Below are 23,852 nucleotides of genomic sequence, written 5' to 3'. Positions count from 1 at the left end.
TACAGAAATTTCAGTGACCTCCATGAGCAGGTGTGGTGTTTGGCCTCCAGGACTCCTGGGAACAGCTTCTACTTTGTCCTCATGGGCACAGAGCTATGCCCAAGCTCCAGTCCGTTCAGTTAGAGGAATAGGTTTGAGGTCATCAGGAAGTTCCCATGCCAAGAAATCTCAAAGTTGAGAGGTCAGCAATAGGAAAGAACAATAACGGGCTCTCAGGAGACAGGGATAGCTCATTGGTCACCTGGCTGGGAGCCAGATAGCCTCTGACAGGGATATCACAGTGGTTAAGAGCTTGAACTCTGAAGTCAGGTAGACCTTGGTTCAAAGCTTCATCACATTCTCGGCTCTGTGTGACCTTGGGCAAGCAGTTGAACCTTTCTGGGCTTCACTTTCCCAATATGCAAACAGGGCTGATAATACAACCTCCCCGTCAAGGTGACTGTGAGGATGAAGTTAGGTGATCCATGTCAGCCCCGACACTGTGCCTTGGCACGTGCTGTTTGGTGGCGATGATCACTAGTCTAGGACATTCAGGAATACCCAGCACGGACATTTGTGAGTAACAAGCTCATTTGGCTCAGTAAGAATTCCAGGCCAGGGATAGAGGTGTCAAGTAGCTTCTGTGCAATCACAGAGCAAATCCCTGACACATTCGACATCTTCCTTGTCACCCTCTTCTGGACACACTCCCAATGTGCATGTCTTCTTCATTTTCCCTGTCACATCCCTGCTGTCCTGACCCTATGATAAAAGTGTGGCTAGTCATCTCAGCATAGCTATAGGAAGAGGCAATCCCTCATGTGGTCGGTGGGAGGACAATCAATGCAGTCCCTTCAGAGGGCAAGCTAGCAGTCTTGATCACATTCACAAATATGCCTGCCCTGTGACCTGGCCCTCCTCTATGTAAGAACTTACCCTCTGACACACCTTCACGGGGGCACCGAGATGACTATCTCAATACGTTATTTCTGTACAACAGGGGCAGAGCCCAGAAATAACCTAAGTGTCCATGAGTGAGGGACTGGCTGCATAAAATAAGATAACTCCCCAGGGAAGAGTACTCTGTGGCTGTAAAAAGGAAGACAGTTGCTACTTATGTACTGATGAAAGGAGCAGGCAAGATGAGTTCCACACGTTGTGGACATGACATGTAGCATGTTTGTATCTGAGTAAACCAAAGAGAGGAAGCCGTTGCTTCCTTATGCTTGAATATGAATACAATATATTTGAAAGGACACAGAATAATGGTGGGCTTCTCTGGAGGTAGAAGACTGTTGAATGTTAAGCCTGGCTGTGCTTTCACAGTTTATATCATATGCATGTATTACTTCAGCGGGGTAAAATTTTACTACTTAAAGAAACTAGTATGATGGAAAAACCTGGATTCTTAGACTTAGGAGAAAATATAGGCCCGAAATAAGCAGTAGAAACTCTCTAGGCCTCAGTTTTCTCATCTGTAAAATGGTGACATTAAGGGGTGTAGGTGACAGGTGTAGGTGTGATTGTGCGTGTGAACCACTAACCTGGTCTGTGCCATCGGCGGTTATTCGTGGGTATTGTTACCAGCCTCGGCTGAACAGAGGCTCTGTTTATGACAATGCTGGGCCTGGAGCCCTCTGTGGCAGGACCAGCCCTGGCCTCCAGGACAGGGTACTGAGGAGGAAGGGGGCTTCCTGAGCCCCTCAGGGAACCCCCCACCCCCACCCCACATATACACACAATACTGAGCGAAGCCTGGATCTCCCTCCAGAGGCCCAGCTCGTGGTGCTCACAGTGCCTGAAATGAGGCCTCGTTACCCGCTCAGCCCAGATGAGGGACAGGGTGGGGGCTTGACCAGTCACTGCCCGCCTGGCTGCTGCCTGCCATGAAGGGGCAGTTGGGCCGTGGTTTCTCTCTCCCCCTGTCACCCTCACGAGCTCTCCCTATATCTCTTTTTCTCCCTTTCTTTCTCAATCTCTGTCTCCCCCCACCCCCATCTCTCTTGTGCCCCCTTCTCTCTCCCTCTGAATTTCTTTTTCACTCCCACTGCCCCAGGGCGGGAGCTTCCCCTCCTCTCCTTCCTTTTCTCAGTCTTTCTCTGTCTTCTCTCTCATCCTCTCTTCTCTTTCCCCTGCTATATCTGCTGAGGGTAGCTGTGGTTGTCACCACAAAGGACCGAGGCAGGTAACACTTAAGGGGACTGTCTACATTCACTGGGCTGAGTGCTGGGGATAAAAGGGAAGGTGAAAGATCCAGGTCCTGCCTTCAGCGGATGGACATTCCAGTTGGGGACCTAGATGCAGATACAAGGGGAGGACAAGGTGCTGTTGTCTGAAAGAGGTTTCAGCAAGCCCGAGCAGTGGCAGGGCTTCCCAGAAGCAGTGACACTTAAGCTGAGACCCAGAGCATGAATTAGTGAGGCAGAGAATGGGGAAGGAAGCATTCCAGACAGAGGGAAGGGCCTGTGCAAAGTGAACTGAGCATATTCTAGCCATACCCACACATGGTCACTCGGAGACAGAGGGCAGCTCCACGGAGTGAGCCCCATGGCTGTGCAGAGTAAGAGTGGGGAATGGAATCTTGAGCCAAAGTCTCTGGATTTGTCTCCCAGCTCCAGTTTCTGCCAGCTGTGTGACCTTGAGCACCCTTGCCTTCTACTCTATAAAGTGGAGATGGTACTCGCGTATACTTGAGAGGGTCACTGACGCTATACATGCATTAATATGCACAAGTGCTAGGAACACACCAGGCACAGAGCCTCAGCTACCCAGGTATTCATGTGTGTTATACTTTTGATAACATTATCTGTGCTTCCTGCTCCATGGTACCCATGGCTAGAAATCTATATTAGGCAACGGCCAGCAGGATTCTCTGAAACCTATACCAGGACCAGCACCTTTGCACATGCTGTTCCCTCTCAGTGAAAGGCTCTTTCCCCCAGACAGCTCAGGTCAGTGGTGCCCAGAGTTGGCTCTGTCTGAGACTGGCTGGGTGGTTCATCTAAGGCATCAGTCAACAAGTCTTCTACATAAAGTCTGTCCACACTGGGCCCTGGCTGGAAATGTCTTCCATAGCCCCCTCTTCAAGTGACTGAGGATTGGCCTGCTTCTTCACCACCAGCCTCAGCTGCAAACATACATCCTGTAGGCGGGGGTAACAGTGGCAAGAGTGATAAGACTTTTTGTAAGTCACACCACTTGCTGAGGCTTCTTTGACTGAGACTGCAAAATGGGTAGAGTCACACCCACCTAGCAGGTGCCTTGTCTCCTGGAAGCCTTCCTGCTGGCTACAACCATAGGCCTGTCTGAGGGCTTTGGCCACATACTTCCCTGGTGCCCAAACTTCTGACCACAATGCCGCTGATCTTTGCATCTGTTCAAAGTGGGGTAAAAGGTTGTAGGTAAATGCTTGGGTGCTGGAGCCAGGCTACCTGGGTTTCACATCCCAGTACTGTCACTTACTTGCTGTGTGGTCTTAGGCAAGTGGATTGACCTGTCTTGCTTTAGTTTCCTTTTGTGTGAAATGGGGAGAATAATAACACCTTATAGAGTTGTGAGGATTAAATGAGCTAATGTGGAAAGTGCCTGGAACAGCATCTGGCCCCGAGTAGGCTATCAGTATGTGTTTGGTGGAATGTGTGAGCGTTGTTAGGATTTGACAGGGTAACTCAGGTCTCCTCAGGAGGTGCTAGACAGCGATGGTCTAATTCTGTTATTCCTTACTGTTATTTAGCTGAAATGTATCTAATGAGAGAAACTTCTCTTTCTCTGCTCTTTAGTCACCCAGGGGTGCAGTTTGCACAATAAAGGCAAGATGTAAGCTTGATTCTTTCCTTTTATTTACCAGATTCAAAGCAATGACTTGGTTCTCCAGCATCCCCCGAAGTGACCAGGGAAGGTTTTTATTTTGTGTTATTACGAACTCCTAGATTTAAACCTCTTTTGATAGATTCGATCCATTGCAATTTCCTTCTTAATGCTGAAATCATCCTACCTCTCACCCATGGGAGCCCCTTCAAATTAGTCCCAGTGGTCTTGACAGCGGCCTGCCGTGAGGGAATTACAGCCCATTTGCACAGCATCCCATGAGGCAGGTGGGCAGGAGAGGCACTGGCATTGTGGCTCTGGGCATACTCAGGTCTGGGTTCAGCCTCCTATTCTGCCCATTCCTGGCACTACAGTGAGCCTTTCTAAGCCTCAGTTTATGCATCTTTGAAATGGGGTTAATAACCATGAATGGCATCATGTATGGTAAGCCTTTACCTCAGGGCTTTGCACACAGTAAGTGGTCAGTATATAAGACAACCTGTGGGAAAACCTTGCACTGTACAACGGAGAGTTCAAGAAATATTCCGGGCAGCCCCGGTGGCACAGCGGTTTAGCGCCGCCTGCAGCCCAGGGCGTGATCCTGGAGACCCTGGATCGAGTCCCACGTCAGGCTCTCTGTATGATGCCTGCTTCTCCCTCTGCCTGTGTCTCTGCCTCTATGAATAAATAAATAAAATCTTTTTTAAAAAAAAAAAAGAAAGAAAGAAATATTCCTTTCTATGTTTTTAATGAAGAGCTTCCGGAGTCTCTTGCATCCTCCTCACCCTCAAAGTTGAGGCAAGATTTCTCAAAGAACATATTAAAAGATCTTACCCATGCCACACTTTCTAATGAAACTTGCTAACCAGAGAAAGAGAACAAATTATTTATAGACAGTATTGTCCTACCCTGTAATACAGCTAATCACTCCCAGGCCAGAGCCCTTAGTGGGGCTGGGGCCCCTGATAGCCATTTCTAGTCCTTCTCTGGAGGCCCAGGTGACCCCCAAGGACCTTCACTGAAACCCCACCCCTTGGCCATATGGCTCCCCCCACCTTCCCACAGCAAAGCTCAAGTCAGCTAAGGGCACCAGGTTGCACAGAGCCTGAGGCAGGCACAGCTGCCAGTCACCCCACAACCTAAAAGCCATTGATTAGATATTTTTCCCTGAGTCACTCTGTTTTTAAACTTGGCCTTTCTGTCTCATTTTCTTATGTCCCCCAAGGACATATTTTCAAAACCTTAACAGTAGACCAACCAAACTGTGGCATAGCCATTAAAATCAATGACAACTGCATGTCAGGAGGTGCTTATGAATGCTTTGTAAATATGTCTTTTGGGCTTGAGCCCACTTCCTGCCTTGTTCCTTCAGCAAGTATTTATTGAGCACCTGCTACATGCATTTTTCTAAAGGGATGTTCTACCTCAGTAAATAGGTTACTAACACAAAGCATCCACAACATCAGAAATAAAGAGCATGGGCAGCCCAGGTGGCTCAGCGATTTAGCACCGCCTTCGCTCAGGGTGTGATCCTGGAGTCCCAGGATCGAGTCCCACATCTGGCTGCCTGCATGGAGCCTGCTTCTCACTCTGCGTGTGTCTCTGCCTTTCTTTCTCTCTCTGTGTCTCTCATGAATAAATAAATAAACTCTTAAAAAAAAAAAGAAATAAAGAGCAGGTGAGAAATGGTGGGAAGAGGATTTTGGAGTATGGAGGGTGAGCCAGTGGGAGGGAGGGCCAGCTCTTTGCCTTCTGCCCAAGGAGACAGGCATTGTGTGTGCTAGGTGCCATTACAGGCCAGGACACAACATTGAATCAGACAGACATGGACCCTGCCATTGATGTTGAGCAAAGGAAGTAGAGGCATATCAGGAGTGCTATGAAGGAAGCTACCTGGGGCTAAGATCATTTAGTTCTGATGGTCAAGGATGGTCTGAAGGAACAGCTATAGGAAAATTTAGGGGAAGAGAGGTCCAGGCAAGGACCGGCAACAGCAGTTGCAAAGGCCCTGAGGTAATCAGATATTTGGCCAATGAAAGTCAGAGTGGCTGGATCATAGAGCAGGAGGCATGAGGACAGAGAGGTGGCAGGGCCCAATCACAATGTGCTCACTGGCCCTGGGCAGAATCTGGGACATCAGCCCCAGAAGCAGTGGGAAATCACTGCAGAATTTTCAGCCTGGGAGTGGTGGGATCTGATTCATGTTTGTGAAAGCACCCTTGAGTGCTGTGGTGGAACTGAATGTTGGGAGGGAGAGGCAACGGGAAGTCCCTGACTGGCTACTATACAGGTCTAGGCAAGCAATGGTTAGGGCTTGGTGACAGTTGACATAGCAAGAGTGGGCAGATTCCAGAGTATTTTGGACAGAAAAAAAAAGCTGGTCCTCTCTCCTCTTGACCCTCCATCCTCCAGAACAATCATTCAGAGAAGTGTACAAATCATAAGCATATAGCTGGACAAATTGCCACAACTGAACACATTCATGGAACCAGCACTGAGATCAAGAAACAGAACATTCCCAGCCACCAGAAAGCATCTCTTGTACCCCTTCCTGTCATTGCCCCCATATAACCACTATCCTGGCTTCTAACTACACAAATTCATTGTGCCAATTTTCATACCTTATATAAATAGAATCATACACTGTGTGATCTTCTGCATCTGGCTTCTTTTGCTTTACATTTGTAGGATTTATCAATACTGTTGTCTGTCTTTGTAGTTCATTGATGCTTATGGCTGTAGTATTCCACTGGGTAAATATATATTTCACATTTATTTATACATTCTATTGTTAATAGGCATTTGGATTGTTTCCAGTTTGGGGCTGTTATGAATAGTGCTTCTATGAATGTTCCAGACCAGCACTTCTCAAACTTTAATGTACTCATGAATCAACTAGTGATCTAGATCTGAGATAAAGACCCCAATGTAGTAGGTCTGGAGGGGTCCTGAGTCTTTGCATTTGTCACAAGTTCTCATTAAAGCCATGCTTCTGGTCCATGACCATACTTCAAATAGCAAGGCTCTATTTTGGTGAACATATTTTTCTGAGGTGTGTACCCAGGAGTGGAATTGCTGGGCCATAGAGTGGCATGTTTAGCTTTAGCAGACCCTGCCAAGTTGTTTTTCCAGATAACAGTTGATACCTCCACCATGTATGAGAGTTCCCACGGCCCCACATTCTCGTTGACATTCAATATTATCTGTCTTTCATTTTAGCCATTCTGGTGTATATGTAGAGGTCTCTCATTGTGGTTTAAATTTGCATTTCCGGGATCCCTGGGTGGCGCAGCGGTTTGGCGCCTGCCTTTGGCCCAGGGCGTGATCCTGGAGACCCGGGATCGAATCCCACATCGGGCTCCCGGTGCATGGAGCCTGCTTTTCCCTCTGCCTGTGTCTCTGCCTCTCTCTCTCTGACTATCATAAATAAAAAAAAAAAAAAAAAAAAAGAAATCCCCAGTAGAAATTTCATTACACCTCTAAAGATGCTCTCAGGCATGAGGAACAAACGCGTCGGAAAAGCCAAGGATTTAAAAAAATAAATAAATAAATAAATAAATAAATTTGCATTTCCCTGATGACTAATGAGACTGAGCATCTTCTCATGTGCTCATAGCTGTTAGAATCTCCTCTTTTGGGAGGTGCTAATTCAAGTGTCTTGCCCATTTTTCTATTATGTCATCTCTCTCTTAATGAAGTTTTAGGAAGTTCTGATTCTGGACTCAGTCCTTTATTAGGTAAAATGCACATACCTTTTCCCACTCTGTGGCCTTTCCTTTGCAGTCTTATTTTATCTGTTCTTTTTAATTCAGCAGTTACCACTCAGGACTTGCAGAGAATGGGGACACATTCCCACTTTGTCCAACGTAAGCAAGTTAGGGTCTGCTATGCGTCCTATCAGCTGCCTGCTCATTTACACACTCACACTCCTATCACTGACCTTCCAAAGGGAGGGCCTCTCCCCACATTCATGGTAGATGCTCCTCTACTACCCCCACTGTGCCCCAGCTGCTCAAACCAAGGTCCACTTAACACTTATATTCCTTTGATATCTGATGCCTTCTACCTCTGATGTTTTTTGGCCACTAGATTAGTTCAATATTTTTTTTTAGCATCCCTAGAATTGCCTGGCACTGTAAGCCAATCATCTGACCATTTGTATCTTTGCAAAGATGCACCTCTGACGGTGGTAGATCTCAGCCCCATAGCCTGGAGGAATCAAGGCAAAAGAGAGGCAGGCAGGCTGTGTGTGTCTCCATGTGCATGTCCTCGTGAGCCTGATTTAACTCTCGATCTGCTTAAGAGCCTTCAGCCTTGCATGTGCTCTGCCCCCGTCCCCCACAGCCTGGTGCCTGGCGTTTAGTCTGGCATGTGCATGAATCCTGTGGTTGGACCCTACACCCTCCAGGGTTTCTCCCCATGCTACTACTTAGACGCTCCTTACACTCAGTCCTACCAACTTCTCTTGCTGACTGCTCACTGCCTTCACTTCCTGCCCCTGCAGTGCTGTCAGGGAGAGTCTGGTGTCACAGATTTACGAGGAACCCTGCTTCTAGGAACCAAGGGCCTTGTTTCTCCTGCCCCGTAGCACCCTCAAGAACAAACAGCAGAGAAGCCCGGCCTGCAGTCTCTGAAGCCAGCCTGTGCAGGTTTGAACATTTCCAGTTTTGGGCAAGTGCTGGGCAACTGCTGCTTTGTCTGAGCTAGTTTCCCCAGCCATACAGTAGGGGTAAGGGTGGTGCTTAACTAGTGGGGCTGTTGCGGGGGGGCAACATGACATAATACATGGAAGCTAAGAAGGTATCCAGTCCACAGTGGACATATGTAGCCACCTTCTGTTATTTATTGTCCTTTTTATTACTGTGTTGTTATGATGCTCAGGCACGCTCACTGCCATCTCTCTCTTCTCACTTGCTGAAATCTGCTGTGCCTTGCCTCACCTCTGGGCTCTTGGATTTGCTGCTCCTTCTGCCTGTAAGGAACAACATGTGCTTCCCCTCTTCACCTGGGGAATGTGAAGAATTCACATTCCAGGACCAGCATCACCCCCTTCTTTGGGGCAATCTCGTGACCTTCCAGCACTGGTGCAGGTCCTGAGACAACAAAAGTTTGAGAACTACTGTGTTAAATGAAAAAAATGAATGAGTGAAGACAAAGAGTGAGTGAATGAAACAGTGAGTAAGTGAGTGAATGAATGTATGTGGGAAGGAGTTTGGAGCTGGCCTGTCTTTAAGGGATGATGGTTGGGGGCCAGCATCCTAGCACCCTGTGAGAATGGATTGGAGGAAGGGAGGAGGGATGCAGAAGTCCAGGAGAGGAGGAAGGGTATGGGATTCTCCAGGCTGCACATCATTACCTCCAAATACGCTTTGACCCAGCACGGCATCCCTGGCATGGCCAACGACAAACTGTTCCAAAGGTGTTTTCTACAGTGGAACAATTTGGGATAATTAGAACTTTACAAAATGTCTTTAAACACGCTGGTAATGGGTATAAGAAAACACTTGTGAAGTATAATCAGTTATTAGCAGCTGATCAATTATCCTCATGGATAGCTGGGTGGGGGGAGAAGAGAAGCAATAATAAGCCCCTTGATTAACTAATTTGAATATCTTTGGAGAACAAATTCTGAAATTTCTTTCTATTTTCTTCCTGCTATTGTAATGGCCGCACATCTGCTAGAAAAAAAAAAAAGCAGGATGGAAATAGTAATGAGCGTTTTGCTGTGAACCCACTCCTTGTTTGGGATCCTGGGAGGAAGGAACTGGAGGTGTGGGGGTGGTGAGCCAGCCTGGGGACCTCATGTTGGCTAGAGGACAGAGTTAGTGGTCAGCCCCACCCTGTGGCTTAGCCTCCGCCCCCTACCTCCATAGAATGGTAGGATGGGAGGGAAGCTGGTTTGTGGGCAGCATGCACAAACTGGAGACACCCATCTGAAAAGCTGCATTGATCTTCCTGACCACCTGCTAGGGTCATCTGGGCCCTGAGCAGCCAAGATGGAGTAGACAGTGAAATAAACCCACATTCCACATGCTGCTCTCACCCTTGGGCTCCTCCCCAACTTCTTTGGGCTGATAAAAAGTGTGGGTGATGAATCTGGACAGTGTTAAGGACCCCTTCATCTCCGGGGGTCTCTGATCTTACAGGACAGTGTGGACATGTCACACCAATGGCCACGTAGCTTGCAATCACCTTTTAGTTAAAGCAAGGCTCTAAGGGATCCCTGGGTGGCTCAGCGGTTTAGCGCCTGCCTTCAGCCCAGGGCATGATCCTGGAGTCCCGGGATCAAGTCCCACGTCAGGCTCCCTGCATGGAGCCTGTTTCTCCCTCTGCCTGTGTCTCTGCTTCTCTCTCTCTCTCTCTCTCTCTCTCTCTCTCTCTCTGTGTGTGTGTGTGTGTGTGTCTCTCATGAATAAATAAATAAAATCTTTAAAAAAATAAAAAAATAAAGCAAGGCTCCAGAGCCAGACTCCTGGCCTGAGTCCAGCCCTGACACCTCAGTTGAGCAACCTTGGGTAAATGACTTAACCTTTCTGTGCCTCCATGTACTCCTCTTTAAAAGGGAAATAACAGAGCCTATCTCCCTGTTTTGTTTTGTTTTTTTAGCACAGGGCCAGGGACATCCTAAGCACACTGTGAACATAAGTCATCATTGTTATTATTCTCTCCATCCCATGTAATTAACAGGCTAGACCAGAGTTTGCAAACTGGCAGGCCAAGGTCCAAATCCCCCAGTAAATCTGTTTTGTTTGGCACCAACTGCATTGTTAAGATTTTTTCTGAATTTGTTGCCAAAAATTAAAAATCGGGAGATTTTCAAATTAAAAATCTAGATTCGGGCTCTTCTGCAGATTCAGACTCTCCCACCCTACTGGGCCCACAATCCCATGTGGCACTAGCCAGAGCTGAGTATCACTGGCCGCTTTCACAGAGACACTTGTCTCATTTGCCATGCCCTTCCTACCCCTTGATTCCTTAATACCACCTGCCAGGCCCCTGCCTCCCTTGAGTTCTGCTGAGAACTGGTTAGCACATTGGAATGAATGTACATTCAGATGCAAGTTTGACTTAACATTAACAGGATGAGACCCTCAGCACATAGGTGGTCTTGCCCAAGAGGGAGCAGCAAACTCCAGCCTTGATTGTGCCCTTTGGGATCCCCTCTTCCCATGTCCTTCCAACTCCTGAAGACAGTCCTCTTCTCTGCCCCATTCCTCTCCCCACTTCTACCCTCCCCCCTACTTCTCTGTCCTAACGTTCTACCTGGGGTATTCTGGAGAATAATACACAGGGAAATGCCCACCCTGAGGAGCCAGGCTGAGGCCCAGAGCGCCCAAGAAAACCACATAGCATCCCGTGGCCAGCATCTGCAGCCACTGATCCATGTTCCTCTTACTCAGACAAGACTTTTTTTATATTAAGTTTGAAGCTGTTCCAAAAAAGCCTCTGAAATCACCTTTAAAATTCCTCCCTCCTCCTCCTGCCCAACAACTTTTTCCCCCCTCTCCTGACTGTTCCATCGCTTAAAAATGGCTTAACCAATTTGGGTTATTTTTAGAAAAATGCCTGGCATGTTGGCTGACAACCTGTATTCTAAGTTTCAACCTGATACAGAAAAGACAGAGTTTATAAACCCCTAGGGAAAAAAAAGAAAGAAAGAAATGCACAAAACATTGCTTTAGAATAAAAATCATCTGAAACTGACCCCATGGGTCCTGGCCACCTGGCAAGGTGTCAGGTAACATGAGGGAGGGAAACCAGCCACCTGCTCAAGGTTTCAAGGGCACAGAATGGAATTTGTTCTTCTGAGCTCCCACCAGCATTGCTGAGAGAACTGGATGCTACATCCTTTGGACTTTGAGAGGCAAGACAGACACGATTTTGAACCCTGGTTGTGCCACACTCTGTGTCCTTGAGCCAGGGTAGTACCTTCTCTGAGCCCTCAGTTTTGCTATGATATGGGTATACTAGTAACCACTTCAGGTAAAATGCTGACCACAGAGCCTGACACCCAGTGACTTGTCCATATCTGTCAGTGTCATGATGGTCCAGTTCAAAGATGAAGAGGGGCTCCAAAAAGAAAGCTCCCATGAGTTTTATGATTATAAGTGGCAGCTAAACATAGCTTTCCCTACCTATTTCTGATTTCTTTTGAGTTTTTAAAGACAGCTTTATTGAGGTATGGTTTACATACAGTAAAATTCACCTATTGTACATGGCACATTTCAGTGGCTTTTAGTACTTGTAGAGTTGTGCAACCATCACCACAATCCAGTTTTAGAACATTTCTATTTCCCCCAAAATGTCTGTGCCCTTACAGTGACTTCTTTTTTTTTTTTCTTTTCTTTTCTTAAAATGACTTCTTGATTCCCCTGCTAGCCCCAGGACAAAGAATCTACTCTCTGTGTCTATAGATTTGCCTTTTCTAGCCATTCCATAAAATAGGATCATACAATATGTAGTCTTTTCTATCAGCTTCTTTCACTTCATATTATGTTTCCAATGTTGATCCGTGTTATTACAGGTATGAGTATTTTGTTCTTTTCTATTATTAAATAATATTCCATTGTAGACCACATTTTGTTTATTCATCATCAGGTGATAGCTGTTCTGTTTCCACTTTTTGGCTATTGTGAGTAGTACTGCCGTGAATTTGCATGTACTAGTCTTTATGTGAACATATATTTTCAATTCTTGAGTAGAGGAGTGCAATTACTGGGCCATAAGACTGATTTATATTTAATTTTTTTAAAAACTGCCAAATTGACTTCCAAAGTGGCTGGACCATGCATTCCCACCAGCACTATTTGGGCATTCCAGTTGCTCCACATCTTCACCAGCATTTAGTTCTGTCTTCTTGAGATTTGAGTATGTATTTTTGGTCCCTGATTTCAGTCATTTTGACCTGAGAATTCTGGGAGCTGTTGCAACTTGAAGAGATGAATGGTAGGCAGGGAGCATGGAATGCATAGGACAAAACCACACATCTTAGATGTTCTAAAGCAACACTGTACAATAGAACTTTCTATGATAATGTAAATATGTATTACTGAACTGTCCAATATGGTAGCCACTAGCACTGGTGGTTATTGAGCCCTTGAAATTTAACTTGTGGAACTGAGGAATTGAATTTGTAATTGTATTTCACCTAAATTACTTTGGATGGGGAATCCCTGGGTGGCTCAGCGGTTTGGCGCCTGCCTTTGGCCCGGGGCGTGATCCTGGAGTCCCGGGATCGAGTACCGCATCGGGCTCCCTGCATGGAGCCTGCTTCTCCCTCTGCCTGTGTCTCTGCCTCTCTCTCTCTGTGTCTTTCATGAATAAATAGATAAATAAAATCTTAAAAATTAAAAAAGGAAAAAAAAGAAACTGATTTTCTAAAAAAAAAAAATTACTTTAGATGTACTGAATTTAAATCATCACAAGAAGCAAATGACTACCATATTAGACAGTACAGTTCTGGAAATTCAAGGCCATTGCTCAATATGTTTTAGGTTCTTGATGAATCTTTATGAGAAATGTCTGAGTTCAGCTCTTGTAATCACAGATAGCTGGGATAAGCATGGGCCTCAGGGTTTATAGGTCTGCATCCATCCTGGAATAACATGTCTAGATAGTACTTAGTGCCTCAGAATGGAGAGGAAAGTACTTTCCAGCCCCAGAAGTTGCTCTGGGGATTTTGGTCAAGGTATACTATGGGGTCAGGAAAAGAGCATAGATGGTCCTTAGAACCAGAAGAACCAAGGTTCAAATCCCAGCCCTGTAGCTTTAAACCAAGTCTGTGACCTAACTTCAGTTCCCTCATTTGAAAAATAGGAGTGTTAACATCATTTTTGAAGGACTATTATAAGACTCAAAGAATGAATATAAATCCCCTAGCACAGTGTCTATCACTGAGTACATGCAGAAGAAAATCAGTTTCTGTTATTGTTGTCTTTATTTTTTTGTTATTCAACCTGGTCCCCAGGCCTATATAAATGTCATGTAAGTCCTGACTTCACATCCTCATACATAAAAGCTAAGATGCTACATTGTTAGTACCACACAGGCAGTGAGTGACCTTGTACCTAGCACAGAGTAGGTGCTCAAGTGCATGTTTCATGAGTGAATGAATGCCATTGGCTTGTAAGTGAGCAGAATGTAAGCAGTATGAGAGTTCCTTGTGTTGAGGAGAAAAATTTTCTTTTACCTTTCAAGACTTCTGGCTGATACAAGAATCAAATTGACATGAGACAGATTAACAGGGAAAAAACAATCAAGGGTTTAATAACTTCTACGTGTCCTTTATACATGGGAAAGACCCTAGAATACTGAGTAACTCCCTGAATGGCCAAAGCCATCACCTTAGATACCATTTTCAGCTAAAGACAAAAGATTCAGGGAGGGGAGGATCTCTTATAAGAGGTGATTCAGTAAAGTAGATGAGCTTGTTCTACAGATTTCAGTTTCTGCCTTCTCCACTGATAACAGTTTCTAGAGATGGAGAGTTTTCCCCCTCTTCCTGGTACTGAAAGGGAGACACCCTTACAAATAGAGATTTCCCTTATAAGTCTAAATATCTCTTACAAAAGGGTAATTTCTACCCAGTTTTAGAGCTTCTCTCGTGTCTTCAGTTTCTTTAAAATAATCAGCCTAAAATAATTGATAAGCCAAAGAGGCATATCTTGGGATGGCAAAATCTGTTCTCCTGAACCTGAAAGAACGTCAGAAAGTTTGGCTAGACAACATACCAGGTTCAGTGCCAGCAGTGGTCTGTTTTGTGTGAGAGCAGAAATGGCTTTCCCATCAACTCAGCAGGAACACGACTGCAGTGCAGGCTGGTCTGAAATCACCTGAGAGAGCTTGTCTCTCTGCCAGGCCAAACCCACCTCCTACCACCAGCCCCACAGGTTTGTCTGGGGGAACCCACTAGTTCTATCTCATTAATCCTGAATTTTCTCCCTGCCTTGCTTTGCTTTGCCTTTTCCTCCTAATTCTTCTTGCTCTTCCTTTCCTGCCTCTAGGTCCCAAAGTAAGTTCTTTCCACTCTTATGGAATTGTTGTTTTTGTTTTATTTGTGTGAAACATTTTGTAGTTATCAGAGCCCTTTCATATGTGTTATATTCATTTGAAGCACAAGGAAACTCAGTGAGGGAAATACTCATTCAAGAAATGTCTAGGAGTGGGGCACCTGGGTGGCTCAGTTGGTTAAGCATCCAATTCTTGGTTTTAGTTCAGGTCATGGCCTTAGAGTGGTGAGATCAAGCCCCAAGGTGGGTTCTGAGCAGAGTCCATTGGGGATTTCTTTCTCTCTTCCTCTCCCTTCCCCTCTGTCTCCCCCCACCCCCTGCTCATGCTAGTCTGCTCTTTCTCAAATAAAATCAATTAATAAAATCTTAGGAAAGAAAGAAAGAAAGAAAGAAAGAAAGAAAGAAAGAAAGAAAGAAAGAAAGAAAGAAAGAAAAGAAAGAAAGAAAGAAAGAAAGAAAGGAAGAAAGAAAGAAGAAAGACTAGATAGATAGATAGATAGATAGATAGATAGATCGGTCTTAGGGGCATCTGGCTGGCTCAGTTGACGGAGCATGTATGCAACTCTTTGTCTTGAGGTTGGGTTCAAGCACCACATTGGGCATAGAGATTACTTTAAAATCTTTATTAAAAAAAGAAAGAAATGCCCATTAAGCTTTGCTATATGCCAGGCACAGGCCTAGATGCTGAGACTAGAAAACAAGACACGCTAAATCCCCGCCCTCCTGGAGCTTTTAGTCTTAGAGAGGAGGCTGATGCTGGAATATGCAAATAAGCTTATCTTTGCAAAAGATGATGAATACTCTGTGAAAAAGGAGCAAGGAAGGGGTGATCTCTCTGAAATTTGGGGGAGTAGAGGCAGGGAGGATCCCACTGACAAGATACAGGAGTTGTGGGGAGGGGAAGGGATTGCAAATAAAGGGAACAGGCTTTTGCAATTGCCTGAGGTGGGGGAGAGGCTGGTGCATTGGAAAACTCAAAGTGTCTAGAATTGAGGGAGAGATAGCCCCCCTCATAAAGCCAGGACCTTGAGCATTGGCTGGACCCTGTAGTCCCCAGTGAGGAGAGTCTGGATTCTAATCTAAGCCCATGGCAAATAAATTATGGAAGAGTTTCAAGCCAGGGAGAGGCAAGAACTGATTCACGTTTGAACAGCTCACTCCAGCTGCTACATGGAAATGGGTTTGTAGCAGGTAAGAGTGAGAGCAGGGAGAGAAGGAAGGAGGCCCCAGAAATAGTCCAAGCGAGGGATGGTGGCAGCTTGGATGAAGGCGGCAGAGGGGGTGGTTATTATTTCTGGACAAGTTAGAGATATTTAAGGTACTTGGCTGGGATTCATTCAGTATTTTTATTCTCTTCATGCTACAGGTGGGGAAACTGAGGCTCAGAGAAGTGCAGTGACTTGCCCAGGTCAGAGCTAACAAGTGCAGCAGGCAAGATTTGAACCCAGGGCTGAATGGCTACTGCAAGCCCAGTGCTCTACATTGCTCCTTGGTACTCTTACTTCTGGGTTGCTCGACTTGATGTCCATCCCCCATCCCTCCAGCTCAAATGATGCTCACAAAGCAGGAGCATCCTCATTTTATAGATCAAGAAGTTGGGGCTCTGGCATTAGGCTTTTCCAGCTAGAGACTAGCAGAATCAGGATTCAAACCCAGCCCACACTCCTAAGTCTTCATCTAGGCCCAACAGTGGGAAAATCTTTGTGTGTCCTGGGGCCTCTCTAGGCACTCTAGAAAAAGAAAATAGACAAGATGAGTGAGGAGAAGAGAAAGGATGTCCACAGTCCCTAGTCTAGGTCAGACCAGTCTGTCATTCTGTTTCCTCAATAAATACAGTAAAACCCAATTCTGTATAGACTGTGTGTCTGTTGGTAGGGGGAAATTTTGTTATGTCTCATAGTACAGAGATAAAAGGCCTTTCTGGAATGGGGAGAGAACATTTGGAGAGAAGGGTCTTATCAGTATTGTTTTTGGAAAATGGCTTTTGTGGTTTGGGGAAAGAGCAGGACACCCCATCTTGTGGTAAGGGTCTGAGTTTCATCTTAGAACTTTCCTCATCAGATCAGTGCCTGCCTCATATGGGCTTCCCTGTCCATCACTTTACTTAGAGCACTGGGAAAGCAGTAGGGGATGAAAGGGAGTCCCTGGTCCGTTTCAGGTAATTAAAGCCACCTTGCTGGGAATTTCACATTAATGTTGATAATAAACATTTTAATAAAATATGGGTAGATAAAAAGAGACGATTCCCAAAAAAAAGTTGTTTTCTTCTTCCACCCCTTTTGTTCTTTCCACTCTGGAAATAGAATTGTGCATTAGTACCCTACGCACCTTGGTGTGGACATAAGACTGGAACCCTGTACAGGAAACAGCTAGTTAGGTTGCTTATTGAGGTGTCAGGGCAGTCTCAGATAGGAGATTGAGTTGTGGGGTCATCTGAATAGTAGAGGAGTCTTGCAGGAACCCTCAGGTAATCCTGCCTAGGCAGCCCCCCTTCAATCAGGACCTCCTTCCTGGAGGTGGCATCTCAATAAATAAATACCTTTCAATCGTAAAAAGAATAGCCACAGTATATGGAATGCAGCCAAATTAGGGCTGGTCTTCAGGGATGTCCCTGGGAGTCAGGTACACCCACAGAACAGGGTGAGGGGGGCATTTACTTTGAACTCTGGCTCCCTCTTCCCCCTTACCACCCCTACAAAATACTCTTCTTTGAAAATGTTTCCATCTTCACACTTACAAAACTAGACTCCACTAGACATTTACTAACACTAATTCCTCCCATTTGTTTAGGAAGAAATTGCATCCATAAATTTCTTCATATCCTCCCAGTAACCCCTCGAGATATCTTGCTTTTATTTAACCAGTTAAACAGTGGGGCAGTGGGAGGTCGCACTTGCCAAAGTCAACCAGCAAATTAAGGGCCAAGCCAGTGCAGGCCCGGGATTCCGAGTATGAGTCGTGTGTGACCGTGCCCAGTTGCCTCCATTTGAGAGCCCTCTCTCTCTGTCTTGCCTTCAACCTCCCAGTTGCCCAGTGGCATCAATTCCTTTCCAGGAAGTCCTGACACTCATCGCCTCGTTCTCTTACCTGTTGCCCCCACTCACCCTCACCTCCCTGGCAGGTGGCAGTAGTCAGTGTATCTGCTCTCCTGGCTTCCAGGCTCATTCTCCTGCCAGTGTGGCTTTCCAGAGTTGCCTGAAGCAAGTGCCCTTCTCTGCTTGAACAGCTTTCTCTGGCTTCCAATTACTTTTGCCTTAATCTCATGGCTTTCTGACCCTAATTTCCAGGAGTCCCTAATATGCTTCCAGGCAGTCATTCACTCCACAGCAGAGCCTGGGTTTTCCACCCTCCACACCTTGGCCCACGGGTCTTCCTCCTCAGATGCCAGCACCCATATTCTATTGCTACAGCTTTCTCCCCACACACTTCTCTTCGGACTCCTGTGCTTTTGCGTGCCTTCATCTTCCACCACTGAGCTACTCGAGGCTCCTAAAACCCTATCTTGCACACAGCAGGCTCTCCATCAATACTTCCTTCTCCACCTGGGTTGTACACCAGTCATCACCTTAGCCCTGTACATTAGTGAATTTTTCCAGAGCTTTCTGAGATGGACTGGTGCGTAAAAAGGAGGGAGAGACTTTCTTACACACCCAGTCCACCCCCACTTCAAAGGATAGGCTGCTCAGAAAAATGAATTTAAGAAAAGATATTGAAAATGGTACAGATTTTAGAAGTAGTGCCCTGGTTTGGAGAAGAGAGTTTCAGATTTAAGGCCCAGCTTTGCTTTTGCCTGACTGTGATGAGTGACATCATCTCTTTAAGACTTGTTTTCCCCAGCTGTCAGAGATGAGATGAACCAAGACATGAAAAGCAACACCATATAATAAGCACTTAGTTCCTGTGATGTGATGAATAATCACCACTGTGGCCCCTAGGAAGTGCCTGGCATTTAGTAGGTGCTCAGTGAACCTTTGATTAAATGAATGAGTGAATGAATGAATGATTACTTGATATGATTCCCCCTTCTTTTTTTTTATTTTTATTTATTTATGATAGTCACACAGAGAGAGAGAGAGAGAGAGGCAGAGACATAGGCAGAGGGAGAAGCAGGCTCCAAGCACCGGGAGCCCAATGTGGGATTTGATCCCAGGTCTCCAGGATCGTGCCCTGGGCCAAAGGCAGGCGCCAAACCGCTGCACCACCCAGGGATCCCCTGATTCCCCCTTCTTAACAGAGGTGGGTGAAGCACACAGAGGGCAGCTGCCTGACCAACTCGCCCAGCTGGACCAGATGTGTTGGCCCTAAGAGAGGAGCACCAGGGACCCCTGGCTCCTCACCTGACACCCACCAGAGTGAGGACTACTTTATTTTCCTGGTGCTGTGAGGTTTTGCATTCTGAGAACTCCCGAATATAAAGCAGCAATCAAGGGCAGGAGGAAGTGATCGGATGTGGCTCCCAGTTCGTGGCGAGATAATTAGGTGTTTGATTGGCATCCTCTCTTAAGGACAGCCACCTCCAGGTCCTGCCTGCTGCAAGAGCTGGCTTGTTTTCCTGCCTGATGTTTAGGGCTGTGGTGGAGCCCTGAAGGTGGGGCGAAGCACCGAGTGGGGGCAAGTACAGGGGGAAGGAGATTGGGGCCCAGCGTTGGCCATCCCACTTTTCATTTGCTCATTTATTTATACATTCATTTACTCAACAGTATTGAGCGCTTACTATAAGCCGAGCATTGGGGACACATCAGTGACCCAAACAGACAAAGTTTGTGTCCTTCTGGATCTGACATTGGAGGGGGTGGGCAGTGGAAACAGATGGTAAACAAATAAGAGAAGCACCCTCATAAATGTGCTGATAACAAGCGCCTTGGAGAAAAGTAAGCAGAAAGAGGGACTGGTGAAGTAGGAAGGAGGTGCTTATTATTTTGAATAGGATAGTGAATCAGACCCCTGTGAGAAGGTGATGTAAGAGCCCAGGCTAAAGGAGGCAAAGGAAAGATCCATGTGGAATTCTGAAACAAACAAACAAACAAACAAACAAACAAAAACCCAGCATTTTGGGCAGAAGGAACAGCTAGTACAAAGACCCTCTGGCAGGAATGTGCTTGATGTGTTCAGGAGTCAGCAAGGGCCCCATGTGGCTGGAGGAGAGTGAGCAAAACAGAAATAGAAGGAAGTGAGGCTAGAGATGAATCACGTGAAGCTGTGATGTTGCAGTGAGTGCTTTGGTCTTGGCTCCCAGTCAGTGCGAGCATGGAAGAGTTTTGAGCAGAGGAGGAACAGGATATACAAGTTTAGCAGCAACCCTGTGACTTCTAGATGGGGAAGGGAATGAGGGTGACAGGGAGCCCAGTAAGGAGGCTCCTACAGTCACCCAGGCAGGCAATGACAGTAGAGAAAAAGAGAAATGGTTAGATCCAGCTGACAGAATTTGCTGATGAAAACAGTGTCCCCACCCCAGCTCTGGGCCTCAGCCCAGCATCAGGGCATGGAAAGTTGCCATTCCCTTGAGGCCTTAGCATTGGCATTGGCTCCAGCTCAAGCAACACCCTAGGCCCTTGAGCACCCAGCCCTTCCAGGCACTTCCTGCAGCCTGGAGCCTGTGCCAACCACAAGCCTCTCATCCTGCCTGTACCACCAAGAGGGAGTGGATGCTGTGAGTCCTTTTAACAGCAGTGAAGCTTAGCAGCAGAGAAGCCAGTGGTCTGCCCAAGGTCTCAGAGCCAGTAAGCAAGAACATCCGAACTTGAACCCATACTGCCTGCCAAATGTCAGTTCTTGGCCTGCCTCCAATGAGAAGCCAATTACCACCTGGATTTTCTGGAAGCCAGAGCTGTGAGGCCTGCTAAGAGGGCCTGATGGACTACAGTTGTAATTGTGTTGCCTTTGTGACCCGTGACCTGTGGCTCTGTGAGGGCAGGATCTGGGTCTGGTTTGTTCCAGGCAACATTGTAGGTGCTTAAATAACAGGTGAGTGTAAGTGGATGGATGGATCGATCGATCGACGGACAAACAGATGGACAGACAGAATGATTAGGCCCAGCCATGCTCCTGGTCTTCAAGTCACATGAGTCCTTGTTGAGGACAGACAGGTCAGAGAAAGTTTGCCATGTCAGCATCTGGAGGAAAGAATCCAGAAAGACATAAGTTCAAGTCCCCATGATGCCACTTCCCAGCCATATGACCTTGGATGAGTGGCTTTGTCTCTCTGCAGGTACTATGTGTAAAATGACACCTGCATCACAGACCATTCGTTTGCTCCCCCAACAGATGTTTCTAGAGAATCTGCTGCGTGCAAGCACTGTTGGAAGAATTTAAATGAACTTTTGTGTGCCAGTTAGCATGGACCTAGTATATGTATAGTAAGCCCTCTATGGGGCAGTTATCATATTATTGTTATCACTGCACTGGGAGTTTGCTAAGAAGTGTTGGCAACCTCACCCATACACCCAGGCCTCGAGGTTTGGCCACGTTCCCCTTAATGGGCTCTTTGACCCGAATGTGAACTGTCTGTCACCCCAGCCCAGCTGATGGAATGTAGTAAAGCTAGCTTGGCAGGTAACTTTTTCTCTTAGCACCACCCCTTGCTCCTGCCTCAGATAATTGGCCCGATACATCTTGGCATCTGAAATTTACATACGGTGTGGAGAGTGATGGATGGCTCTGGTAACCAGGCTGTCTCTCAGCTGCGGCTCAGTTATCCATCTCGACGGGCTGCGGAGCCATCCATCTTGTTCATGGCAGGCTGGCATGGGCCTTCCATCCCGGGTCATCCTGCAGCCTCCTCCTGGAGCTGGCTTCAGGGGCCCCTCTGCAGGTGCCACTCCCACCATGCCCCATGGCATCTCGTGAAACCCTTCTCCTCAGTGTTTGCCCGAGACTCTGATGGTCAAGCCTTGAATGGCTCCATGGACTGAAGATGCAGAATGAAACCTTTGGCGTGCACAGAGAGGGTCCCACCTTGCTTCTGCTACAAAGGACTTCTCATGCTTATATCTGCTAAGAGTCATTCATTCACAAATGTTGATTGAGTGCCTACTACGCACCTGGCACTGAGCTAAAACCCCCAGCTGCAGCGGTGAACAAGATAGGCAAAATCCTTAGCTTAAGGAACTGACACTCCATTGGAGAGTGTGAACAGTGAAGATCCTAGACATTGTGCCAGTTACTTTACCTACTTGGAATCTGATTCTCAAGGGATCTTTATAATAACCCTATGGGTACAAATTTTTATTCCCATTTTACAGACATAGAAATTAAGGTTGAGTCATTTGTCCAAGGTTACACCACTAGTGAATTCAAAGCCAGAGTTTGCATGCAGGTCTGTGGGCTCTAAATTATATCATTGTTTCCCAGACAAACCAGGCTCTTTCAGAGCTTCTGATACCTAGCATTCTTTCATTCATTCATTCATTCAGTCAGTCATTCATTTCACCAACAAACATTTCTAGAGTGCATGCTATGTATCAGGAACTTTTCTAGGCAGGGAATATATAATATGGAAGAAAGGACCATAAAATCTGTCTTGTTATCATGGAATTTTCATTATCACAAATAAAATAAGTGAAGTACATAGTGTATTTGATATGACACATGTGAAGGAGAATAAAACTAAACACAGGAACAGGGAGACCAGTTAGGGGGTTATTGTAATAATTTGTTAACTGGGATCAATCTGCCTGGGACGCTTAGCTTCTGTCTGACACACATATCCTTCTGGACCCAGGTCAAATGTTCTCATCTTGGTGACCCTTCCCCCCAGTCACAGGAAGTCACCTTGCTCTCTGTGTTCCCATTGTACTTTCTTTATACTTCTCTTATCATATTTAGGCACACAGTGTTGGAACCAACCTGTCTTCTCCACTACACTGTGAACTCTTCAAGAACAGAGACTGTGTTTGGTGATTTTTGTATACCAGTACCTGGCACTGTACTTCGCACAGAATTGTGGCTCTAGTAATTAGTTGGATAGATGGGGGTGGATGGATGGCTAGATGGATGGATGATTAATTGGATGGATTAATTATGGATGAGTGGATAAATGGATGGGTGATTGGATGGATGTGGGATACAGGGCTTCCATCATAGTTTACACCTTACTGGGTACTGGCAGCCCCTGCCCAAGTTGGAACCACACAGTGATTTCATTACAAGAGGTAGGTAAAACTCTACCCCTCCCTTGCCCCTTCCATTTCCATACCCCCTCAGAGGCAATACAGAAGATATATTAGGGTTTCATTCCTCTAAGCACACACTGGAGATGATGTCTCAACAAGTTGGCCTATGTCCCCTTTTACCAGAATTATTTATGCCCTAGCTTGTCTACTTTGGTTTATGAACTCTTAAAGGATACAGACTATATCTAATTCATTGTTGCCCTCCCCCTTATCTAATGTCTGGCACACTGGAAATATGGATGGATGGATGGATGGATGGATGGACAGGTGAGTAGATGGATGAGGGCACAACATCTCTGGTTGGATCTGTCTACAGTAAAGAGAAAGCAGAGTTCCATGTGTGTGTGTTTGGAGGAGTTGGTGACTATATTAGAAGTCATACCCACTGCTCATACTGGTTTTCCATGCCTAGCCTGGAATCTCAACCATCACTTCAGCCACATATCCTTATAGGAGATAATGTATAAAACAGTACTTAGTATACTCCATGATATTAGCATAAATATACTAATAGGAACTCAGAAACATTAGCTATGAGCTCTTGTTTTCTATAGGGAACTTCTTTCTGTGTAAGATTTCATTTGAAGACAAGGTTCTAGAGCTTTAAAAAATAAAATCTGATATTGTTTTATCATACCTTTTCTGATAGGAAAAATATCAGAAAGGATTAGGAGGAACACAAAGGAGATGCCTGGACTTGGAAGGGAGGGTCTATGAAGCCTTTCTGGAAGAGGGGACATTGAAGCTGAGACAAAAGGATGAGTAAGATCAGTTACAAAGAAAGAATGGAATCACCTGGACTGAGGGAATGAAGTCTAGAGCCATACAGTTGGGAGACCCTGGTGCATTTGGAAACCTCAAGGAATCTAGTCTGGCTGGGAAAGAA

At 46.0% G+C, this 23,852-nt stretch overlaps 1 protein-coding gene across 15 annotated transcripts in view; it reads left to right on the top strand.

Annotated features, from left to right (window-relative positions):
* The window catches only part of CUX2 (cut like homeobox 2), a 322,707-nt gene that overhangs the window by 190,759 nt on the left and 108,096 nt on the right, over positions 1-23,852 (top strand). Inside the window, exon 1 of one of the 15 annotated variants that reach the window (XM_041729263.1) lies at positions 8,253-8,435. The exons of the other annotated variants lie outside the window; for them this stretch is intronic. The gene's annotated coding sequence lies outside the window, so the exon portion shown is untranslated. Of the gene's footprint in view, positions 1-8,252; positions 8,436-23,852 lie in introns of those variants that run through there. 15 annotated transcript variants of the gene reach the window in all.

Source organism: Vulpes lagopus, chromosome 14 (assembly GCF_018345385.1).
Source record: "Vulpes lagopus strain Blue_001 chromosome 14, ASM1834538v1, whole genome shotgun sequence".
NCBI lineage: Eukaryota > Metazoa > Chordata > Mammalia > Carnivora > Canidae > Vulpes > Vulpes lagopus.
Note: the sequence above shows the minus strand (reverse complement) of the source record. Positions and strands in the feature narration are given on the sequence as shown.